This window comes from Anas platyrhynchos, chromosome 3 (assembly GCF_047663525.1).
Source record: "Anas platyrhynchos isolate ZD024472 breed Pekin duck chromosome 3, IASCAAS_PekinDuck_T2T, whole genome shotgun sequence".
Classification (NCBI taxonomy): Eukaryota; Metazoa; Chordata; class Aves; order Anseriformes; family Anatidae; genus Anas; species Anas platyrhynchos.
Genome location: NC_092589.1, coordinates 24,106,107 through 24,112,465, shown reverse-complemented (window position 1 = coordinate 24,112,465; position 6,359 = coordinate 24,106,107). Strand labels below are relative to the sequence as shown.

Sequence of the window (6,359 nt, the reverse complement as noted above, 5' to 3'; positions counted from 1 at the left end):
GTCCCTCACCTGTTCACTTGGCAGGTGTGGGCTATGAAGGCTTCTCGGTGAAGCAATTACAGAGGGAGCTTGTTGTTACTGTATGGTCGTGAGGTCTGCCAACCACTGGTTGTAGGCAGGTGTTTCCAAAAGCACTCCCAGGAGCTGATGGGACAGAGATAGGAGCCACGAGAGCTGTGGGAACGTGCCCAAGAGGCTAGGAGTGTCTCAGCCTCAAGTCCTGACTGGCCACTGTCGAGCTGGCTCTCGGCATGGGCACCACCAGCAGCAAAGTCTCCCAGGAAATGAAGATGCTGATTCAGGAGGGAGGACAAAAATAAAGCACGCTATCTCCTGACCGAGTTAAGGAGGTAATCAAAGATAACGAGTGGCTGATGGCTGGTTCATTAGCAGGTGTCTGCTTTCCTGTGGCATGCTTGCCTGCTGTTCCTGTAGGTACCACAGAGGTGGTGATGGATGAGCAGGTTTCAAATGGTTTCAGCACAGCCTGAAATCGGTAGCTGATAATTGGAGCCCTTGGTTTCCCCCAAGCACAACTTAGTGTTCTGCCAGCAGTGGAGGGAGATGGTTCAAGCTGTGCTGTGGTCCAAGGAGTGAACCCTGGTGCTGCCAGCCTCTCCGTGCCCTACTGATGGGTGCAATTTTAATCAGTCTGCTCGGCTGGACACTGCTTCTGGTGAGTGGTTGCTTTCTTCCTCCTCTCCCTCTGTTCGCCTCCTGTTCCAGTGGAGTGTGAGGTGGAGCAGCACGCTCCTTTCTTGTCTTGATTTGTTTGTTTTCTGCGTCTTTTCCAACCCTGTTGCTCCGCAGACCAGAGAAAAGAGATTTAAAACCAGTCATTTTAAAGGTATGAGGCATTCTTAACAATCCATAAATGTTTTCAGGTATCCTGTTGGGCTCCTGGTTTGATTTGGGTATTGTCCAGAAAGCACTTCTCCCAGAGAGGCCAGAGACTAAGACCTCCTGCTTGGAGCCACCTTGTTACTAGAAGCAAGGGGTGCTGTGTGGGCGTTGTAATTACACCTTACAATAACCAGCTGAGTAGCATGCTGGTCTCTCCAGTCTGTGCTGTCTAGGATGGGGAGGCCTGGCAGGTGTGAAACGGGCTGTAACAGGACTTAACCAGCATGAGACCTGACAGTGACTCAGTGGCTGATCTTCTCCTTGCATTTTAATGGAGTCAACAGCCTGGAGTACACAGAGGTATGGTCTCTGCCTCACAAATTCTGAGCTTTTGTTAAATTATTCGGATCTAGTCAGGCTTAAACCCTCCATCATGACAGGCCCTCCTGTTCATTATGTACCTGGGTGCTGACAGTTTGTCCCTGTGAGCACAGAGCCAGGGAGCTTGTGCCTCAGGGCTGGATTCATCTCGGTGACAGGGAAAAACAACCAGAATTTTAGTTCCTGGGGATAATAGGTGCTGTATCTGTGATGGGGAGAATTTGGTACAGTACGGAAATACTTAAAGAAATTCATGTGTATCAGGGAGTAAAGCTGAACCATTGTGAATGTAAACTATTTCGACCAGATGAAAGCACTAAACCAGAGGTTAAATGTAATTTAACACATATGCCTTGACTTCACACTTCTTGCTGCACCTTAGCTCCTTTGATTGTCTATATATAAGATGTGACATAGGAGAGCATGGATTTATCATGAAGATTTATTTGTCGTGGAGAGGTGAAGGAGCTGTCTGGCACTTGAGGTTTTCGTATCCAGTTGCACTTCTGGCATGCACTGGTGGAGCATTTAAAGAAGATCAGGTTGTAGAACACTGCGGTCAGTTGCTCTGGATGGGTCATATGGATGAGCAGAGGTTTGTCTGTGGTGCAAGGACTCTGAATAGAGAGCCACTGGGTTTGCAAGGTATGTGCAGGTACAGAATGCTTGTCAGAGGCATAGGCAGGGGCTTCACTGAGAACATGTTCTGGTCACTTGTTAAATCCATTGGGGTGATCAAAGGGGATACTGGAATGAAAAAAGGTGAGATACTGGTAGCTGGGCTGAGGAATTGCCTAGAGCCGTTTGTTTTCAAAGGTCTGTCCAACAGTCCTGGGCAAAACTTGGTCCCTGGTAATGTCCATCTGAAAGCTCTATTAAACATATGCAGTTCAGGTGCAGTATTGTGCATCTGCCTCAGATTGCTTTGCCCTGCCTCTGACAACTGAGAACAGATTTTTGCAGTTACTGACAGCAGGTTGCAGTGGTTCATTTCCAGCAGGAGGTAGAAAGGTGCTGAGGAGCACGCTGCCTGGGATTGTTCTCCGAGCCCTCCTTGGTGTTCAGCCGCACTCCCTGAGTAGCAAGGGCTGCAGTGACAGCCAGGTCACGGTCTGGCCTCCAGCCATGCTTCACATGTTAGTCCTGCTGGAGGAACCAAACCAGGGTGGGCTCTTCTGGTCTGGGCTCCCTGACACAGTCTGGAATGGGAACTCATGCACTGGATGCCTGCTGCCAGCTGACTCCACTGAACCTGCCTGTGTAACATCACTAAAAATCTTGGAAAGCTTGCAGTGAGAGCCCGGTTGCTACTCTGTGTTTTTGAGGCATGCTGGGGATTTGGTGCACAGTTTTATTTACGTAACCTTTTCCAGTCTAGGCAAATAAAATGTTTACAGCTCTGTATACAGCCTAGTATGTTTGCAATAAACGGCATTAGGTTTCTTCAGGGGTCATTCTCTGCCCCTAAGTGTCACCCACATTTGTAAATAACACCATGGAAGCATGAGGCAAGACCTCATCCTTTACAGAGGCGTTGTCCCTCCCGTTTTGCAGGTGAGAGATGTGTCTGGTCACAGAGCAAAGTAAGGAATGGAGCCCAGGAGCTAGGACTCCTTTTGCCGTACTAATGCCACAAGCCATTTCTTAAAACTTCCACAGGTTGCCAAAAAATGTGGCAGTTGGCTGGAGTTTCAGAAGCTGAGGTCCTTCTCGCTGGAGCCAAGGCAAACTAGGTCCACAGTGTGCTTGGCTCTCCCGTATGCACTGAACAATTTTAGCGTCAATTAAGTGACATTGAGAACTTATTAGTGCCTTTCTCCAAACCCCTTTTACTACTGAGTGGGCACTAGCAAATGGCCCTTTGCACCTTGGCTCTGAACACAGCAGTGTGTGCAAATGGTGCTGCTGCCAGTTTGCCACCCTATATTTAACGTAGCCACGATTACAGGGAGAGATATATAAGGGGAAGGGGCTGATAAGCAACCCAAGCTCTCTGCAGAGAAATGGCACCAAAATAGTTGCAGAGTTGTTTCTGGTTGCAACGGATGAGCGGCCTGACTCATTAATCCTCCCTATCAGCAGCACATAGCTTGTCTGCACCAGAATAGCCCTGATCTCAGCAAACCTACATCCAGCCCTGGGCTTCTGTTTTCGACGTATTTGGAAAAGATGAACTTCCAGTGCTGCCTGTCAGGGACTTTGCCTGACGGGGTGGCTTTGTACAGCGGCGACGGCCTGGGACCTGCAGGGCTTTGGGAGATGAGTGGGGGGTGGGTGTGGTGCACCCTCAGTTCGGGGTGCCTGGCTGTGAAAGGGTGCAGGCCTGGCAGGTCCCACCATGGGCGAGACAGGTGGTCCTGCTGGGACCAGTGGGGCTGTGAGCTTTCCTTGCTGGGAGGGAGGCCGGGCCGCTGCCAGCCACCGTCAGCTGCGCAGCGCCAGCACCTGTCAGGGGCACCGCAGCTGGCAGGGCCTTGCACCTGCTCCGGCCTTGGCTGCAGAGCCAGGGGTGTAACTGAGGGAGAGCTGCCGTGTGTGAAGTGCATGTGCTGCCATGCTCTTCTCTGTTCCTTATTTCCTTTCTTATTGGGCAAATTTAAAAATTCATTTCTGTAGGCTGCAGCTGGCACTGTTAATGAGCAAATTCTGTTTTCTTGTTGTCCTCAGTGACTCTGGTCAAAACTGCATTTGCAGAAATTTTCTTTCAGGGAGGCAGTGTGAGTTTCTTCTGAAATCTGAACCTGACTCTTTAACAACACTCAGTACTGTTGCCATCCTCCTGAAATCCTCACAACAGGAATCCAGAGCAAGGTGCTACCCAGCAGAGAGAGCAGAGGGTGGGGCAGATGGGGTCTCTGAATCATTTAGGTTGGAAAAGCCCTCCAAGATCATCTGGTCCAACCATCCCCCTACTACATCAACAGCCTTTCCCTCATCCACCAGGCCAGTCACCAGACCAGTATCCTCAGCAGTCTTGTTCCCCCTTGCATCTGGTAAAGAGTTCCTGCTTGGCGCGGAGGCTGTGCCATGTCAAAGCAGTGGGTCCTATGTGGTGGAGGGAAGCTGTGCAAGGACAGGGATCACAGAGACTGGGCCGATACAGGTGCGATGGTGCTGATGTTTTGGCTGCTACGTGGCTATTTAGTCTCCTGCATCCGTATGGCACACAAATCACTAAGCATTGTTCAGGCAAGACACTGGTTTCTGGGACATGCTTGCTGAAGGCTGGGAATGCTTTCCTTGTCTATTTTTCTCATTTTAATGGCACGTAGCCTACTGGCTTTGAAGGCTCAGGCTAGACAGCGGCATCTTATAGCACACCCTGACTTGATGGGAATATGCCAGCTACATGGTCACAGCCAGCTGCAGCTACTTGATATACAGCAGCCCAGCTCAGCACAGTCCTCTGCAGAGCTGGGCCCTTTCCCACTCACCAACTTGTGAAGAGCTGCACCTTGCAAGTTAGAATCCAGGCTACTCTGGTTCTTGTGTCCCTCTCAGATGAATTCCCAGGATGACTGGGTTGGATATGGCTTGATAAACTGCTGAGATATTAAGTAAATAAGCTCCTGCTACCTTTGCCTTGCTTTCACTAAGATAACCACATGTGGTGCGTGAGGAAGCAGAGGAACTGTGACTTACTGCAGTCGGTCAGAGCAAGGGTCGTGTATGGAGAAACTGGGCAAAAGGATTTCTGGATAATTGTGAGATTCCAAGGAGATATCCTATAGTATTTTTGCCTCTTTAGCCTCTCTGAGCCTACATTTCTGGCTGCCAGATGCTTTCAGGAGCACTGCAGGCACACAGCCTACATCCACAGAATAGTAATGTTCTGCCTATTAAAATTCTCCTTTCCATTTCAGCTGAAGGTGCTATTCCTCTTTGCTTCCTTTTCACCTTTAAGGTGAAAGACTTCAAGACTTTTAATGATTGGAGGGTGGAAAAGGCATAACAATCTTGATGAAAAGTACTGTGTGGGGGGAGATGCTGAGAAGGAGAATATGGTACGTACAGGGGAAACTGGATGCAGAAGTGAGGAAAAGCTCATCTGGGTTTGAGGTACATCCCAGGATCTCTGCTGCATGTTGGGGAGTTGGGAACACCACCTCTGGTAATCGATAGCTGTATCTCTCAGGATGAGCTGCTGACCAGGGGAAAAAAATGGGTGCTCAGACTTGGGCTGCAGCAAAGCAATAATCTTGCTTCACACATTTCTTTGATAGCACTGGTCTGTTTCAGACAGATGGAAAAGGTGACCCAGATGGGAAGGGAGTTTACACGGCCAAAATTCCACCCTAGTCCCTCTCTGTCTGCAGTGGGGAGAGCTGTGTGACCCTGAAGATCAATGCAGAGGCCTGAAATAAAGTGGTGTGCTGGTGTTTATCTAGACAAAATCAGTGCTCAGAGACACAGCAGCCTTTCATTATCCTGGTAGTAGAGCTAGGGGAAAAAATATTGACATCTTCCTGAGTCCTGTGGATGATATGATACCTGCAGAAGGCTCTGGAGACTGTGCCCATCCAAGGATTTGAGATCCTCCTGGAGTCTCCAGCCTCCCAGCAAGGACCAGGAGGATTAGCTGTGTCCCTGGTGACCAAAGCCAGTTGGGTCTAGTGGACATCCCACTACTGCAAGACAAGGCTGGAGCTCCAACCCAGCAGCAGCTTTGTCCACCTGAAAACCATCTTGGCCTCCCTGCAATCCTTCTGTCCCAAAGATTAAACTTCTGTTGCCTCAAGGAGAGGCCATGGGCACTTTGTCACAGTTCTGCTGACTGTCAGTCTTGTTGTGGTTTCCTTGCACTTACCAAGAGAAGGGTCAAGTTTCAGTTCCTTATAACTTTGCTGAACTTCAGCTATTTGGGGCTAGAATTTTCCATACTGGGTGGGTGTCAAGGCTAAACACCCCTTTGTGCTCAACTGAGGCTGATCTACTCTATTTTCCTTGTGTTCATAGGTAATTGTCTCTTAACTTGATCTGATGAAAAATTTTGGAATGATTTTTTTTTCTTTCTTTAGCAAAAAGGAAAATAATTTCATTTTCATTAGGAAAATGATTCATTTCATTACAGCAAAGCATTGCATGGAATGCATAAAGTTTTGTTTTGAAAATAACTGGAAAGAAGCCCTTTTGAT

The 6,359-nt window shown here is 48.8% G+C and overlaps 1 long non-coding RNA gene across 2 annotated transcripts in view; it reads left to right on the top strand.

Annotated features, from left to right (window-relative positions):
• Positions 1-447: 447 nt before the first annotated feature.
• The window catches only part of LOC106019059 (uncharacterized), a 202,938-nt gene continuing 197,026 nt past the window's right edge, over positions 448-6,359 (top strand). For both annotated transcript variants that reach the window (XR_011808094.1, XR_011808093.1), the window contains exon 1: positions 448-676. This is a non-coding gene — a long non-coding RNA (uncharacterized lncRNA). The remainder of the gene's footprint in view (positions 677-6,359) is intronic.